General features: G+C 43.8%; 1 long non-coding RNA gene across 2 annotated transcripts in view; it reads right to left on the reverse strand.

Moving 5' to 3' along the window:
* The window catches only part of LOC105721694 (uncharacterized), a 39,090-nt gene extending 20,698 nt beyond the window's left edge, over window positions 1–18,392 (reverse strand). For both annotated transcript variants that reach the window (XR_001108405.2, XR_010340924.1), the window contains exons 1-2: window positions 18,154–18,392; window positions 3,387–3,485 (exon numbers count right to left, since the gene is read on the reverse strand). This is a non-coding gene — a long non-coding RNA (uncharacterized LOC105721694). The remainder of the gene's footprint in view (window positions 1–3,386; window positions 3,486–18,153) is intronic.
* Between the last annotated feature and the right edge of the window lie 594 nt (window positions 18,393–18,986).

The following is an 18,986-nucleotide window of genomic DNA, read 5'->3' on the forward strand; positions in this document are numbered from 1 at the left end:
ATCAGGAAAACATAACAATCAAAATAATGTATGCACCTAACAACAGAGCCCCAAAATACATAAAGCAAAAACCAATTGAATTGAAAGGAGAAATAGGCAATTGAATGGTAATAGTTGGAAACTTTAATAACTCACTTTCAGTAATGGATAGAACAGCTAGGCAGAAGATCAACAGGCTATGTATGACTTTAACATTATAAACCAACTAAACCTAAGAGATTGTTGCACCCAACAAGTACAAAATACACAGAATACACATTCTTCTCAAGAGCACATGAAACATTCTCTAGGACAAACTAAATGCTAAACCATAAAACAAGCCACAATAAATTTAAAAGAACCGAGATTATACAAAGTATGTTCTCCAACCATATGGAATAAAACTAGAAAGTAATAGAAAGCTCTCTGTACACAGGCAAATATATACTCAAGTAGAAATGGATGATCATCTGTTAGGAATATCAGCCTTTACTTTCCATATGCACATAGTTCTGGTACTGGTTACACAGCCCTTTCATTCAAAGAAACCTCTCACTCAAAGAAGGTATGTCCAGGATATTTCCAGCCTCAATTAGGGCTCTAGAAACTTAATCTCACTGGAGAATTCTAAGAGATTGCATAGACTATGCCTCAGAGTTATTTTCACAGAAGATGAGTTATTTATCTGTCAACTTCCTGCCAATCACTGGTTGAAATTTGCTTCTAGGCATTAAATCGCTGGAGATTCCAGCTTGTCCTGTACTTAAGCCAAATCTGTTCCTGAGGCCAGGACAAGGCAGGGAGTTGCACTTGTTCACATCAGCAGATCTGGAATAGAGAGTGAACGTCAGGGACCAGCATCTGCCACAATACCCAGGCCTTTGTTCTGGGAATTAGGCCAATGAAGACAACTAATCAATCACTAGATTTATCCACCTGTATCTACTTAATTCCACAGATATTTATTTAATACAGAAGAAGTGTCAGGTTTTACATTTGGAGATGAGACTTCAGTGGGGAGTAAAACAGCCATGGTCTCTGCCTTTTACTCCCCAGAGGCATTTCAAACCAATCTGTCTAACACTGGACCCATTGTCTCCTCCTCCAACTTATTCCTCTTTCTTTTCTGTCTGTGTAGATGATCACCCAGGCCCAAACTCGGGAATCTTTCTTGACTTCTTTTACTTCACCATCCAATCCATCACTACACTTGCCAGCGTCCTCTCTCATCTCTCTGGCCTTTTCTCAGTACGTGGTGTTTTAAACGTGTATTATTCATTTAAGTGATAATACGACTAAGCAAGAAAAGAGTTTCAATGATTTTCTTAGTGTCTGCCAAGCTGAGTTTTTGTGGTTCAACGATTGTTGTTTTCTGCTTTGTTCTTTTCTGCAGTTAGGCTCAAAGCCTTTGAGTACAGGTACCACACCTTACTTTTTCTCTTACCCCACAATGCTGGGCACAGGGCATTGTTCTTTCCTTAACCCACAGCATTCCTTATCCGACAGTTCTGAGCATTGGCGGAGCACCAATGACTCAATAACATTTGCTGTGTGCTGACGTATCCTCGGCATGGCCATCGTATCCACTGGGCACAGGAGGCTTGGACCTACAATACTTTCAGGGGTGTGTAAATATATTTTTATTTATTTATTTATTTTAAAACCAGGAAAAATGAATATTACATCATGAAAATAATAAATATGTATAAATGAATAACGTCTGGATCATAGTTGTCTTTATACCAGCACAGTCATAAAATATAATTTTTAATATTTTTTCTTTCTTTTTATGGAGGAATGGGCCCATGAAGGCAAAATTGCCGAGGGTCCATGAATGCGATAATGTAGCCCTGGCTCTCGGTTCATCATCGCCTTCTTACCATGAAGTCAGAAGCTTCTGGACTGGGTTGGAGGCTCCACCACTGTTGTACCTTTTCATTTATGCTGGAAGAACTAAGAGAACTGTGTATTCTGCCTTGTTCTGCCTCTCTTTAAGATTCTAGGACAAATATATCCTCAAGGCCTTTTGGACTGGTTGCACGGAAGATAACTTTAAATTTGAGAGGCTCTAACTTCCAACATGGGAGATAAGATGAAAAAAGAAATCCAGACAGCCTGCTTTAATTCTATCCCAATCAAACTTTTATTCAAAGAACTATTTAAAGGACCTGACATATGTGAAAAACAAAACTCTTTTTTTAAACCTTCAGTGATATGACAAAGCTCCTGAAATGAGACCCCCTCCTTCCTGCAGCATTAGATACCCTGTGAGTGCCAAGGTATGGGCCATGCAGGGAGGATAGCTCCGTTTTGCCTGTCCCAGGGCCATCTGTGATACAAATTGTGTGCTTCCTGGACTCCCTGCAAGTTGCAAGCTGCAAGCCTTTGCCTAGCAAATCAGGTTAAGATGAACAAAGGCAGCCTTGAAGGGGGATGTCTCAGAAGGGCACTGCAGGCCAAGGCGTGTGCATAATGTGTTGGGTAAGGGTGGCGTGAAGCAGGTTGGGGAGGCAGAAAGATGTTGCTAGGCAACCAGCCCCGGTGCCTTTGTATATGTGGATATATTTTGTTTGAAGCAGCAGCTGGCAGCCACCACCTTTTTTTCTCTCCCTCCTCCTCCTACCCATGCCCGGAACACAGACCTGGGCTATATCTCTCAGAGAGGTCCTGGGAGGATAAAGTAGGGAACCTGGTTCATACTGTGAAAAACACATGTGTATGAAAAGGCAAATAACTTTACAAGACAGCATAGACCTGGTGGAGTCTGGGCATTACATCTACTAACCAAGATCTTGGGCAAGTTTATTGAATCTCTCTGACATTCAGGTTTTTTGGCTGTAAAACTGGGGATATAACTTCCTTATAGGGATATTGTAAAGATTAAAAGAAATGTATGCAGATGACCCAGGCTGGGACATAGAAGATGCCCAATAATCAGTAACAGAATGGTAAGAGTGTGGGCTCAGGTACCAGGCTGCTTGCATCCGCATCTCAGCTCTGTCACTTATCTGCAGTGTGGGGGTAATGATAGTACTTATCTAACAGGGTTATTCTGAAGATGAAATGCATTAATAATGCAAAGTGTTTAGAATAGTGCCTGGTACATAGTAAGCGCTCAATACATGTTAATGATTACTTATGACACCATGTGCAGCATATCTGCATGCATCTGCAGAACAGGTGAGTGGGTGCTGGAGTCGCTGATGGGCATGAGCTCATTTTTAAAGGGCTTTCCATTTCAACTGGCCGAGACAGGGGAGAAACTGGTGACTTTGGTGCTGTGTCGATTGAGCAAGGACTTTTGTGGAATCTGGATTCTTCGATGCACCGGGTGACCTTGGACAAGTTACCTAAACCTTTCTTTATGAGAAACCATTTTGTAAACTGAGTATAATAAGGGCACCTACCTTGGCTGACGGTGAGGGTTAAATAAGGTGACGCATCAGGTGATTAGCATAATTTCTGTCCCAGAGCAAGCAGTCAAAATCTGGTGGCTGATACCCTTTCTGGAAACAGACAAAGAAGAGAGGTAGCAGCATGGGGTCTGTGTCCATTCCAACCAGTCCTCATCAATAAGGGCAGCAGGTGGAGATGGAAGATGCTGCTTTTCATAGGGCTCTGTCTTTCGGATGAGGATGAGGGTGCTGAGGCAGAAGCAAAGCTGCTTTGGCCTCCAGGTGCCCAGAGTGACCTGGACTAGGAGAAATGTCCTTCCTTTTACTGCATATGTGACCACATCTGTCCACTCCGCGACCAGGAGGATGAAGGCTCAGGGCATCATACCCTGGCATTCTCACAGTGAGAGGGGGTGCAGGGATGGGGGCCAAGTTTCCCAAGAGGAGGCCCCCAGTGAGGAGGGCTTAGTAGAAGTTGATGGTGATGGGATCTACAAAATAAGGTGGGAATCAAAGTCGTAAACGTTTTAAATATAGTGACTACTATTAGGGCTCCATCTGGTGAAACCTGAGGCCATCTGGGTAACATGTGCTTAGTTTTATACTCTAAGAGTCAAGAGGAAGAAACCTCACCAAGAACTCGGGCAATTTTGCATAATCTCAGGAATCAGCTTGCACTTTATGAAAGAATGAACTCACACAAGTGGAGAAGGAATGGCAAGAAAGTATAGATGAGGCAAGTCCAAGCGAAGGCCCAAGTGGAGGGATGAGCTGGAGGGATGAGCTTACACAGTTTGGAGTAGAGCGGCTTTGTGGAAAACCTAAATCCATAGCTAGAAAGTCTGAACATGCTCTAGAGATAAGGGCATGTGCATGCTCTAGGGACAATGTTAAATATTTTTGAGCAGAAGGATGACAGAAAAGAATTCGTGGTTCAGGAGGATACGGGGGAAAGTGTGCCATGTGGCACCAGGAGGCCGGGGTTTGAGTCTTGACTCATCCTTGCCTTGTGACCATGGACACACCATGAACTCTTCTGAGACATACGAGGAGGATAATAGTCCATTCTTCCAGGCGAGTGTTAGGATCCAAGGTGTCATGGGAAAGCAGTCTGTCAACTGTACGCTTCTGGGCCTAGCTTCTGTCCTTTTTTATTTCTTGACTCAGCTTCATGAAGTGTGTCTTTCTTTGGGCTTCCCAAGAACCTTACAGATTGGTGCCTATTAGCTGCTGTGGGCTGCAAAAACCAGATATCCCTTGAAGTATCTTCAATAATAAGGAAATTCATAGGCTCCTATAACCAGAAGTCTGTACGTACAGTAGACTTCAGGACTGGCCTTAGCCAGGAGCCAGAGGCCCAGGTCCCTGCAGTACTCCTGGCTGTGTCCTCTTGTGTGTATTTGCTCCACCCTCCAGCTGGGTTTGAGACAGCTGCAGTAGTGCTAGGATTCAAACCTGTGCATCAGAACCTCTGGAGAAAGAGAAACAGGGTTACTTCCGGTAGCATACCCGGAAGAGTAAGGGAGCTGTTCTCAGAAATGCCAGTAAAACGTCTTTTTACAGCTCAGTTTCCCAAAGTGGTCCCATACCTACTCCTGAACCAATCATCAGCAAGGCAACGAGTTACCTTTGGATCGATGGTTCCCAACAGGGGATGTTTTTGCTTCCTGCCTCTCCTGGCCCTAAACCTGGTATATTTGGCAATATCTGGAGACATTGTGATTGCCACAGCAGGAGGGCAGGGAACACGTCTGTCACTGGCTCTGGAGGATGGAGGCCAAGGACAGAGCGAAGCATCCTACCATGCACTGTACAGGACATCCCTCTACCACAAAGAATTATCCGGGTCAAAATATCAATAGTGCCAAAGCTGAGAAGCCCTGTTTCGAACTATTAGTCCTGCACTCGGCTGGGAGAACAGCTAGTGGCCATGAAGATATAAGTGAGGAGCAGCTACCTGAGTAAAAGTGAGTTTTACCTAGGAGAGGGGGACTAAATTCTGAAACGACCACCCACAGTTTACACTGCGACTTTTGTCCATCATAGCCATTTATCTTCGTGTATGGCCACCGCTTATTTATCCCCTTTGTTAGTTTTCTACTGCTGTATCATAAATTGCCACGGACTTCACGTCGTGAAACAACGGAGTTACTATTCCACAATTTCTGTAGGTTAGAAGCCTGAGGATGGTGTGGCTGGATGCTCTGCTAGCATCTTACTAGGTTGAAATCAAGGTGGTGGGTGGGGCTGCAGTTCTCATCTGGGGCTTGGGGTCTTTTTACAGATTCATTCTTTTATTTTCTTTCATTTTTTGAGATAAGATCTCGCTCTGTCACCCAGGCTGGAATGAGTAGTGCGGCCATGAATGGTTCACTGCAGCCTTGACCTCCTTGGCTCAAGTGATCCTCCTGCCTCAGCCTCCTGGGACCACAGGCATGTGCCACTACACCCAGCTAATATTTTTTTTAGAGACGAGATCTAGGCTGGTCTTGAACTTTGGGATCAAGCAGTTCTGCTGCCTCAGCCTCCCAAAGTGCTGGGATTACAGGTGTTAGCCACCACACCCAGCCCAAGCTCATTCTTGTTATTGGCAGAATTTCTTTCCTGTGGCAATGGGACTGAGGTCTCTGTTTCCTTGAAGCTATCAGCTGGGACCACTCTCAGCTCCTACAGTGCCTGCATTCCCTACCCCATGGCTCCCTCCGTCTTCAAGCCAGCCATGATGCATTGAATCCTTCTCATGCTATGAACCTCTGCTTTCTCATCTACTCCCAGAAGACTCTACTTTTAAAGAGCTCATGTGATAAGGTCAGGCCCATCCAGATAATCTCCCTATTTCAAGGTTAACTGGCCTGGAACCCCATTCCATCAACAAAATTCTTTGCAGCAGCAATTCTATACTCCTTGTCTTAGTCTGTTCAGATTGCTGTAGCAGAATATCTTAGACTGGACAATTTATAAACGATAGTAATTTATTTGCATAGTTCTGGAAGCTGGGAAGTCCAAGTCAAGACACCAGCAGATTCAGCATCTGGTGAGTGCCTGCTCTCTGCTTTATAGATGGCAACTTCTCACTGAGTCTTTTCATGGCAGAAGGGATGAGTGAGCTCCCTTAGGCCTCTTTTATAAGGTCACTGATCCCATTTGTGAGGGTGGAGCTCTTATGACCTAATCACCTCCCAGAGGCCCTATCTCTTAATACCATTGCATTGGGGGTTTAACATGAATTTTGGGGGACTCATTCAGACCACAGCATCCTCATTACTCAGACTCTAACCCTCAGGGTTTGTGTTCCAGTCACCTTTGTGTCCCTAGATTCTAGCAGAGTAACTGACAAATTTTTGTTTTTGCTGATAAATGTTGCCTGAATGAATACAAAAATAATAAAATAAACTCATTTTCTTTTTTTGATAAAATTACTAGATTGGTCACAAAGTGGATTGTTATAAGCAGAGGATGGTATAATCTCGGCCTTAGAAGGTACATATGGTCATAGAGGAATCTCTCAGTCATTCTAGGAAGCCATGTATTTAGTGTGGGGTTCATCACAACTAGACATCCCTGGTCCTAAGCACTATATTCTTCAAGATGCGGACTAAAGTTTTGCATTGCTTTTTTGGCAGACCTGGCAAACTGCTGACATATGAAATTTGTGGTTGACTTCAAGCTTTTCTGCATTAACTAGCGCTGCACCAGGTCTCTCCCATTTTGTACAGAATTTTATGTTGCTTCCTACTAATTATCAGGGCTTCCGACTTATCATTTCAGCCTGTTGGAGACATTTGGGAATTCTGATTTTATTGTTCAACTTCTTTGCTCTCCTGTCTAACTGTATAACACTTGAAAATCTAACAAGTACATTTTCTTAGACTTTGTCCAAATAGTTTATAAAAATGTTAAATGAGGCAAGGCCCAATTCAAAGCCCTGAGGTATATTATCTCTTCAAGCTGACAACAATGATTCAATCAACACTCTTTGCATAGATTGCTCAACTTATGATGAATCGACTCTTGTATTTCTCCATCATGCTTACAGGCATATTGTGAAAACCTTAATCAAATGCTTGGCTGAACCTAAGGTAGACAGTATAACATATTCTATTATACTCCCAGGTAGACAACAGACATCTTTGCAATCAGGTGCATCACATGTCAGGATCGTTTCTTCCAAATGCTCAGTTATGCCCTGCCTTGGGAGTACCTCATACTCTTTTAGTGCAGAGGCATAGGTATCCTTTAACCCTCAGTTTTTATTTGTTGCCTTCTAACATTTTCTAAGTAACAGATGATTCTAGTAGCCTTTATTGTTGATGTGTGAGCTGGCAAGCAATTCTGCTTCTTCGTGCATGGCTTATGGGGAATTCCACTTGGGAGAGGAGCTGTCTGTCCTGACTTGCGAAGATTAAAGGTGGGGCTGCGGGGTAGGTGTGAATAACGTGACCCTATGGAAGGGATTCTCATTGAGGCACCTGGTGTTTTTCTCTTTCGTCAATTATTTACACTTGCACTTTCTCCTGCCCTCCATCATCATACTGTGGGAAAATCGAAATACCCCTTGTTCACGGGAAAAGGTTGGAGTTCCATGAACTGGAGTTCCTTATTGGCCCATAAGGTTTTCTTCTGATGAAAGACTGAAGGCTCCAGGACCCTAAATGAATCAGTGATACTGTCTGCATAGAGTTGTTTTTACAACGTCTGTGAACTTTAAAAGGAGAAGAGAAAGAGGTGGAGAAAAATTCAGTTGTAGCATCTTTGAAATGGCCCTCAGTGATCCCTGTCTTCCGGTATTCACACTCTTCTGTAGTCCCCTTCCCCCCGTATTGGGTGCTAAGGTCAGCCTGTGTGACCAACAGGCCATAGCAGAAGATTTCCAAGGTTAGGTGACGGAAGTCATTCAGCTTCCGTCTCGATTGCTCTCTCTCTTTTTTTGACCAGTCACTCTAAAGGAAGGCAGCTGCCTTGTGAGCATTCTAGAGAGGGGCCCCCGTAGTGAGGAGCTAAGATCTCTGACCATTAGCCAGCAGAAACAGAGGCCCCAAGCCAACAGCTATGTTAGGAACTTGCTGGTGGGTCTTCCAGTCTGGTCCAGCCTTCAGGTGACTGCAGCCTCGGCCAACATTTTGACTGAACCTCATGAGAAACCCTGACCCGAGCACCCCACCGAGTCACTCTTGGTGTCCTGACCCTCAGAAATGACATGAGATAACACATTTCTATTGTTGTGAGCTGGTAAATCTTGAAGGTATTTGGTTATGCAGTAAAATATAACATATACTAGGAAATGCTGAGTGAGATGGTTGGATTTCCTTAAGGAAAGTGAATAAAATGCTCAGTTCCCAGAAAACAGTGAAAGAGTAGTGAATTTCTAAACTCAGAACGCTGAAGGATAATGTTATCAAACTTACATAGATAGGCCTTTTACCATTTTTTAAAAATATCAAAAAGAATACTGTTCTTTGCTGGGCGTGGTGGCTCACGCCTGTAATCCCAGCACTTTGGGAGGCCGAGGAGGGTGGATCAGAGGTCAAGAGATCGAGATCATCCTGGTCAACATGGTGAAACCCCGTCTCTACTAAAAATACAAAAAATTAGCTGGGCACGGTGGCGTGTGCCTGTAATCCCAGCTACTCAGGAGGCTGAGGCAGGAGAATTGCCTGAACCCAGGAGGCGGAGTTTGCGGTGAGCCGAGATCGCGCCATTGCACTCCAGCCTGGGTAACAAGAGCGAAACTCCGTCTCAAAAAAAAAAAAAAAAAAAAAGAATATATCATAACTCCTTCCCATGCCAATAGACTCGACTCCAATGTAATTGTTCTAAAAGGTACATTATATCTCATACTGTGGTGCTCCATAATTTATTTACATATTACCTTATCTGTAATAATTCATATTTTACTAATTAATGTACTTATTTGCCATTATACACAATGCCACATTCAAGCATCTTTGAACACATGTACAAATATTTCTTTAGGATAAATTCCTAAAAGTGGAATTGAGGGTGTGTAGGTTTAAAATTTTGATAGATATGAGGTGGGTGGACAGATCACCTGAGGTCAGGATTTCAAGACTAGCCTGGCCAACATGGTGAAACCCCATCTCTACTAAAAATACAAAAGTTATCTGGGCATGGTGGCTGGTGCCTGTAATTCCAGCTACTCAGGAGGCTGAAGCAGGAGAATTGCTTGAACTTGGGAGGCAAAGGTCACAGTAAGCTGAGACTGCACCATTGCACTTCACCCTGGGCAATAGAGCAAGACTCAGTCTTAAAAAAAATAATAGGCCAGGCGCGGTGGCTCACACCTGTAATCCCAGCACTTTGGGAGGCCGAGAAAGGTGGATCATGAGGTCAGGAGTTCGAGACCAGCCTGACCAACATGGTGAAACCTCGTCTCTACTAAAAATACAAAAAAATTAGCTGGGCGTGGTGGCACACGCCTGTAATCCCAGATTCTCAGGAGGCTGAGGCAGGAGAATTGCCTGAACCTGAGAGGCGGAGGTTGCAGTGAGCCAAGATCATGCCACTGCACTCCAGCCCGGGTGACAGAGTGAGACTTCATCTAAAAATAATAAAAATAAAATAAAATGTTGGTAAATAATGCCTAATTGCCCTTCACAAATGTTCTTATTTTTTTACCCACCAACATTCTCATATCCTGACATCAGATAGTAAGAATTTTAAATTGCTAATTTGTTGGGCAAAAATTTTCAATTTTTCTATATTTGAGTATTTCTTATTTCTGATGAGCAATCTACAATTATTTGAATTGTTCTCCTATAAGTAATATGTCATCTTATTGGACACTTTCAAAAGTTTTGTTCATCCAAGTTTTTAGCAGTTGGATTATAGCATGTCTAGGCATAATTTTTTGGGTTTATCAAGTTTGTAGCTCACGGAGCTTCTTGAATCCGTAGGTTTGTGTCTTTTGCCAAAATTGGGAAGATTTTAGCCATTATTTTTCCAGTATTTGTCCTCTGCTCTGCATTATTTTTTATCCTTTTCTGGGACCCCGATTTTGATATTCACTCACTCACTGGTCCCTGAGGATTTGTTCACTTTTTTCCCCCAACTCCATTTTTCTTTGTGGTTTATATTGGATAATTTCTGTTGGTTAATCTAGTAAGTTTTAAAATTATAGGTTTTATATTTTTAGTTCTAAAATGTATATTTGGATCTTTGTTATACCTTCTGTTTCTCTACTGAGACTTTTCTTTCCATTAATCTCAAGAGTCTCTTCCTTACTTCTTAGATTTTTGTTGTTGTTGTTATAGCCACTTTAAAGTCTTTGTCAGAAAATTTCCACATCTGCATTATCTCAGCATTGGCATTTGTTGATTGTTTTCATGTGGGTTGAGACTTGATGGTTCATTTTACTTTGAGGGCTGCAGGCAGGATGAAGTCTCATCAAAGATGCCCGTGTCTTAATTCTTGGAACCTGTGAATATGTTATGTTACATGACAAAAAGGAATTCAGGCTGCAATGCAATTATGGTTGCTTGTCTGCTGACCTTGAGGAGACGAGAGTATATTGGATTATCCAAGTAGACCAAATATAATCACAAGCATCCTTAAACACAGAAAACATTTCCTCGCTATGGTCAGAAAGGGTTGTGACAGCAGAAGAAGGATCAGAAAGATGACACATTGTTGACTTTGAAGATGAAGGAAGGGGTCTATAAGCCAAGGAATGTGGGCAGTCCCTAGAAGCCAGAAAAGGGAAGGGACAGATTCTCCCTGAGAGCCTCCAGAGGGAACCTGCCCTCCTGACACCCGAACTTAGCCCAGTGAGACTGATTTTGGACGTTAGACAAGCAGAACTTTAACATTTAAAAAACTGTGTTGTTTGAAGCCACTAAATGGCTTAAAATGTAAATGGCCACTAAGTTTGCAGTCGTTTGTTTTGGCAGCAATAGAAAACTAACATGCTGAGTAACTTTGTATTGTATCCTAGCTATGTTATGTTACGAGATTCTGGGTTTTGTTCACATCCTTTGTGAGTATTGCTATTTATGCTTTAACAAGCAATTCAACCTGGGTGGATTCAGGTGGAATATTTTGCCAGCCTTCTGTGGGTTGTAGTTCAATGTCAGTTTTGTTTTGCAAGCCTTTGTAGCTCCTCAGATCTTTCTCCTGTGTTTGCCAAAGTCATCCCTCATAGCCTTTGGTGTGCTGTTTAGGATCAGATCCACACATGCCCAGCACAGGACTGAGCCCAGTAGTTTATAAACAACTGTATGTGGCCACTTTCTGGAGTTCTTCCCTTTTCAGGCTCTCGCTAGTACCTTTCAGTTCTCTGTGGTTCCTCTTTAATGTCTTCTGGTCAAGAAGCCAGTGCTCTCTTTACCCTCCTGGGCTTCAGGCTTCCTATGAATGTGGACACATTTGGGCCAAGTAGTAGGAGAAGAGAGAGGGGGAACAAAAGGAATGGGAGACCAGAGCTCCTCCAATCTGAGTGGAAGGGCTCTCTGCGGGCCCCCACCGTGGCCACTGTCACTGCCACGGCTGTGTGTGCCACAGAATTGCCTGGGGTAGGGCGTGAAAGAATGAAGAAAAGAAAGATAAGGGGAAAAGATGGGATTTCCCCCACACTCTCTCAGCATTACCTGCGCCTTGAGCCGGAACTAGAGGGCACTCTTTCTATCCACACCTGCTGCTCACTTCTAAATTTTGGGCTGCCACACACCCAGGCCAGGGGCTACAGAGGACGAATGGAACACTCACTGCTGAGTCAGTGGCACTCTGGGTTCTGGTCTACTTTCCTAATCCGTCTGCTACCATTTTCTTCTCAGGGTCCTCAAATGGCCACTCCCTGTGCAATCAGGCTGCGATGTGCTTGCCCCTGCCTCTTCTTTTGGTAGCTGCTAACACACTTTTCCTTAGGGGTTCTGTTCTATCAGGGCGGGCTGTGTCATGTCCTCACCACAGCTCCCTCTTTTCTTGCTGCCCTTAAATGAGAACAGACCACAGCCCAACATAAATCAATTGTGACAGAGCAACACTCTTTATGAGTGCCATTTACCTGTCCCTGCCCACTCTGTGTTCTAGGACTTTTATTGGAAAAGCCACATAGAGGTCAAACTCTGTCTGGCTATCCCTCTATAAAGAAAACCAAAGAGTGTAATGCAGTATTTTATGAGCAACAAATGGATCTGCTGAGAATGACAGAATCCTCCCTATGAATTAGAAGCATGGAAGCATACACCTCAACATGTAAGCATGTTACCTATAACAAACTATTGCCATCCTAGTATAAACTAGTTTCTCCTCGCTGAAGAGCTGGTGGAACTCTTCTGATGGTGTGGCTAAGGGAATGGAGTTTGCTGAGGTGTGAGCTTGTCCTCTTGCTCACCTCTCCATGTGTGCCTGAACTTTGAGAAAGCATTCTTATATGAGGTTCCTTATTGTTTTTTGGGAATGTTCTAAGTCACTGCTCATGTTCAAAGTCCATCTATTGCATTGCAAGGGCGGCTTTTCATCTATCCTTTATACTCTGAGAAGTGCTGGTCCTTACTTTACATATTTTTCTCATAATGCTTTTCCCTGTTTGCTTAATATGGCAGCTCGGTTTCCCAACCTGAGCAGTGAGTTGTCTGACCATCTGCCTCTGTTTTCTGCCCTTTGGTATAATTAGTCTATGCCAAAAATAATGGGTTTTTAAACTCCTTGGTAAGAAAAACAGATTACCCTCATTGGGCAGAGAAAAAGGGGGCCAGGATGCTTCCGTGCTACTAGTAAACATTTTCACTTAATTATTTCTCACCCAATTGTCATGTAGGCCAGTGCTTATCAAATATTAATATACATATGAATCATCTGAGGATTTTATTTTACTTTTTATTTTTTTGAGACAGAGACTTGTTCTGTAGCCCAGGCTGGAGTGCAGTGATATGATCTCGGCTCACTGCAACCTCTGCCTCCCGGGTCCTGGTTCAAGTGATTCTCCTGCTTCAGCCTCCTGAGTAGCTGGGACCACGGGTGTGCGCCACCATGCCTAGCTAATTTTTGTACTTTTAGTAAAGACGGGGTTTCACCATGTTGGCCAGGCTGGTCTTGAACTCCTGACCTTATTTATGATCTACCTGCCTCGGGCTCGCAAAGTGCTGGGATTATAGGTGTCAGCCATCACTCCCGGCCTGAGGATTTTATTAAAATGCACTCTGATTCAGTTGGTCTGGGATGGGAACTGAGAGTCTGCATTTCAAATACACTCACCCATGATATTGATCCTGCTAGGCCTGCTGTTGGCACTTTCAGGAGCTAGGACAGAGGCCACACAAGAGCATTTATCATTTGTATTTTAAGAGTTTTACTGATAGTGGCAGTGGTTCAAAAAAGAATATAAAAAACAAATCTGTGACTGTTACGTTGTTTAAGAAATGTTACTAAGCTCTGCTGATCATCGTCTCAGGTTGGTTCCCTGGGAAGCTTATTCTGAGATGGAGATTAGCATGTGGGGACATATTAGGTAGAGCTCTTCCCTGTGAAAGAGGCAGAGGAAGCCGTGGGGTTGTGGTGCAGTCTCTGAAGCAAGGATGCTGTTTTAGAGTTGTGCTGAGCTCAGGGAAAGGGGGCTGAGCCTTTATAACTCTGACCAGTCATTGGCTGCAGGCTGCCCCAGGAAGGGGATGTGACCTTGACCAAGGGGACTCTTTTCACTGAGGCACTTCCTGTCCAGAACAGGCAGCTGGGGCTGTTTGTAGGAGGCCTTCCAGTACCAGAGGAACCATGCAGTGAAACATCCTGGCCCCACGCAATGTGGACCCTGGTCTCTCCTCTAGCTGATGAGCTAGCTTGAGCTCTCCTCTTCATTCTTATGCTGAAATTAACAACCTCAAACATAATTCCTTCCCACTACCTAGGCCTGAAAAGCCAACTGCAGTCAAGTAGTGTCAGTTCAAGCCTCTCAGTGGATAGTTCACATTTTAAAAAGTTTCTAGGCTAGATTTTTCAACACTGGGAAGATTCCTTTTAACATTTCTTCATAGCTTCCTTCTAAATCAGAGGTTCTGATGGCCATAAGAAAATCTCTATTTGAGGCTGAGGGAGTAATTTGAGGCCTAAAAAGAAACGATCTCTCTTTCTTGCAAAGAACAAAGGCCTTGAGTTATACGAAGGCTGAATTGAAAGGAGAAGGCTTAGGACTGAAAAAGTCAATTTGTAGAGGAGTGAGGACAGAAAGAGCGTAGGACAGGCTGTTTAATGATTTAAACTCGTGCCCCACTGATTGCATAATGTGAACTTTAACCTCTGCTAAGTATAGTTTCTGCCCTGAGAATCCTTCACACTTCAGTAAAAATAGCTGTGCACTTGCATGGTGCATGTGCGCTATGACTGCAGGGAAAGGGCTGGGAGGTGCTGGGAGAGGGAGGGAGAGACGCCAGGAATCCTTGGGGCAGGGTATCTTGAGTCATCTTGCCATTTAAATGCTCTAGGCAGCAATGGAGGGAGTTGCCCAACAGAAACAGCAGCAGGAGGCAGCTGGAGGCAGCTGGATGGTGGCCTGGAAGCTCCCTGGGCAACTGTGTAATGACGCTGTGGGCTGCACCAAAGTCCACCACCACCTCCATACACCTTGCCTCTGTTGGTATCTCCCACCTGAGCTGAACTGTGACATGTGGGAGACAAAGCTTCCTGCTCAACGTAGATTTTTGCAGCCCAAACGTCGGGAAATCTAGCCCTCCAGTGTGAGAAATGCTGGCATTGAAAAGTGTGGGTAATGGAAAAGAGCCAGATACCAGGGAGCAGGGGCTCACTTGGGGCCTGGGTAGGAGCTCTGCACAAAGGTAGGCTCAAGAGCAGAGGGCCACACATACCCTACAGCGGCCTGGAGATCCCCTTGACTGAGAGGGATCTCTGTGCCACCACTGGACACAGATTGATGCCAGAGATCAGGACCAGGGTTGCTGGCACAGAATCAAGTGTCCTGGTGGTGGGAACACTAAGTTTAACACTGACGCATGGGCTAAGGAAAATACAAGAGGAATAAAGGGAAAAACAGCGTGGTTTTGCTTTTTCACTGGGGTGATTTTGGGAACCAAAGGCATCAATTGTTGCTATTTACTTACACCAGCTCCGTGCTCCGATCCCTGCGGCATCAGAATTTTGCATATGCCTCATGTTCAGAGATGAGAATGGAAATGGTATCAGATGTCCCAGGGAAGGACTGTGTTGACTTATTTGTGCAATCACCTGAGGCATTTTATGATGGCTAGGTTGTCAGAGAATCATGTCATGCAGGTAGAAGTAACGTAAGAGAGCAGAGATGTCTCTGCCCCAGCCAATCTCTGCTAGCCTTCACCCTATCCCCTAAGAGATTCTTCTGATGACCAATGCACATAGGAAAACACCTTATACAAATGAAGGCACACAGAAACTTCTCAACCTGAACAAAATGAGGCAAAACACTGAACGGATAGAACCACATCCTGGGGGACTAAGTGTGCCCAGCCATTGATTTACATGAATATTTATTCCAGCAAGAAAGGAGAGAGCAGGAGCCAGGAAGAATTCAGTTGTACGGATCCTGTACTAAACACTTTTCACAAATGCCATAATTATCTTTCTTTTTTTTCCTCTTTCACTAGATGACTTCAGGCTACTTCTTTGCCATTTCCACCTAAATGTAGGGAAGAGTTAAACTTATTGAGAAACTACTGTGTACTAATCTACAACAACCTGATGGGATAAAACAATTTTTAAACAAAACACATGAAGGAAACTCAGAGAGGATAGGTCTATGTATCAGGGTTGGGGATTTTAAGCACGGTTCTGATACCAAAACCTTGCTCTCTAGTGATTCTCAACCTGATCAGCATATGCACATCACCAAAGGAACCCTGGAAGATGCCAGTGCTCTGGCCCCACCCCAGGCCAAATAAATCAGAAACTCCGGATATGTAGGTTGGCACTGTATTGTAACAAATAACAACAACAAAACGAAAAAACAAAACAAGAAACCTCTCTGAATGATTCTAATGCATCCAGGCTTGAGAATCACTGGGATCACTATACTTCCACCTTCTCATTACCAGAAGGACAAGCCCTGTGTTCCAGCCATCTGCACACTCTTTGGCTTTTCAGAAACATCCCAATCCTTCCAGCTTGTCCACAGAGGCCCAACGAATGAAAGAGACATCTGAAGGCCTAAGGATCAAGACATAACTGATGCAGGCGTTCTTGTCAGCTGCACCTAAACGGGTCTGATGAACCCAATTTGAATTGCACTGGAAGCAAAACAGCAGTTCTGAGAGAGGTTTACTAATTGCTCTGCATTTGTTACATGGTGTAGTAGGAAACGCACTGCATTTGGAGCCATGAACACGAGATTCTTATTTCTGTCTGCTTGCTAGCTAGTCTTAGTGTGTGAAGACAGTTTCTTTACCCACCTGGACCTCAATTCACTTACTTGTAGAATGTGAGTGTAGGATTTGATGGTATCTGAAATTCCTTCCACTATCTGCCATGTGGATCATGACATCACTGCTGTCTCAAAACCTTACAATATTCATCTAGAAGAAGGCTGTGTCATCTACTCAGTGAGAGTTTATCTTAATTTTAAAAATCCTTTTATGTAAGAAAACTTATGAAACCACAGAAAGTCATTTTCCCAAATAAAAATTAGGCCAAGTTCTCTCTGTCTCTCTTACTACCCTTTAAAGAACAGTCTGAGGTACCTTAGAGAATCTAATGCTTATGCTTAAGTGTTCATTTTAGGTTTCTTCAGTGACATCTGTGACCTTGACTTTTAATTACTCAGGAGTGGCAAGTGTGGAACCTAAAGTGGCTTGTTGACACAAGATGCCTGGAAATTAGGTTACCCTTCTCTCTTTTTCTAAAAGTAGTTTTTGATGGAATTATTAAGGATGCATTCATTCTACAGAAGATGAATTTAGTCCAATGGTGATTCCGTAATTTAGGCATTATTCATACTTGCTGACAATGAATATTAAAGGGAGTCCAAGGACATAGTCCAGTGAGGCTTTTACCGGCTTAGGACTTGTACATTGCAGATGCCCAGAAACCCAATGGTAGGCCCTGTCCTGGGATGGGAGCTGCCGATTTCCTAAAGAGCTAGTTTGCAGCCTCCTACCAATGCCTTGCTAAGGCACCATGGAGCAGCAGATGTACTCTGACAGATTGCTGAAGTGTGCAAGGCTCTGCTGAGAAGTCAGCCACTTAATCGTGTGTGGGAATGGGAGCTGGGAGCAGACACTTAGTGATATTGATTAATTCTGTGTTTCTAAACTGAGTTCAAAGGTGTCCGGGGTCTTGGGAGATGTCCCAGAGGAGGCCTCAGAGCGGGTAGGAGATGCTGAGCAGGGAAGGTCACTAGAACCACCTTCTGAAACAACCTGAGAGGCTGTACTTTTCTGCAGTGCACCTCTCCCGGTTTTCCTGGGGGAAAATGTCCCGTGGCAAACATATAAAACCTTGACTTGAACTCCATTGGAAATTGCTCTTTCTTCAATGTTATTCTCCAGAATTCTGTCCTTAGGTCTTCTCTCACGCTGCATCAGCAAGCATTTTCCCTTCTAACACTACGGTCTGTTGGTGATGTTTCCTTGTATTGCTTCTACTAAACAACTCTTCTAACCCCACGGAAGTGCATTCTCACCTGACTCAGCCAAGAAGCATTTAACCAACATCTACTCCTGAGAGTAGATTAAATACTTTTTCACCTCTGTAAGCAGGACCTATAGGACCTCATAAAAGGAATCCTCCCCTCTGTGAAGATAAATATGTATTTTAAAATAGCACAAATTAAAGAAGAGTTTCTTACCATTTGCCTGGGCCTTAAAGTTCAGCCTTTGATTGGCAGATGGGTGGTCATGCTCACCCAAGTCACTTCAGGGGCCAGCAATGAGCGTGGAGGGTGCAGAATGCAGCTTGAGCTCCCATCCCACTCCCTCCCATCCTCTCCAGAGCTCACAGCTAGTCAGGCTTTTTTCTCTCTTCTCTTTCCATGGGACACTAGCTTAGGAGATGGCCTGTATAGGCCCAGAGCTAAAGCCTTCACATTCCAAGGAGTAATCATAAACTGGAACAAATCTCTCTAGAAAGTTCACAGGTGCAGCCCGTGAGAATAGTATGTTCCAGCCTGAGGTACTTAAGAGCCTGAATACCACGGCTCCTGGCTGGCACAGGTGTTTACTGAGAGCTGGACGCCCATTTTTATCTTGAGGCAGGCTTTTTGCCCCATTACAGTTCTGTTTCAACAGTCTGGTGGTTTTAAAGTCACTTCTCTTCTCCCCGCACTGCTTAGCCATAATAAAGATAGACTATGGAGATCAGATTTCTCTTCGTACACTGTGTTTTCATTCCTTCTGATTAAACATTTCCTGTGTTTTCCTAGCCTGTGACAGTCCTGTCAAAGCCTCAGTCAGGTTCCTCAGCCTCCAGCCCTTAGCCCCAGTTGTTGTGAAATCAAGATGGGAGCTACGTTCTCTCAAGATTTAGGGCCCAGGTTTTCTTCCTAAGAAAATAACTTTGAAGGTAACAAGGGATTGTTAATTACTTGGAGATCCCCAGGCCCAGATGCAGGTATGCCTCATCTTTTGCATAATATATTCCCTGAAATGAGAAAGTATTTTTATGCACGAATGCATAGTTAAA

The sequence above is a fragment of the Aotus nancymaae genome, unplaced genomic scaffold (assembly GCF_030222135.1).
Source record: "Aotus nancymaae isolate 86718 unplaced genomic scaffold, 86718_ANA_hifiasm-v0.15.2.pri h1tg000007l, whole genome shotgun sequence".
In the NCBI taxonomy this organism is placed as follows: domain Eukaryota; kingdom Metazoa; phylum Chordata; class Mammalia; order Primates; family Aotidae; genus Aotus; species Aotus nancymaae.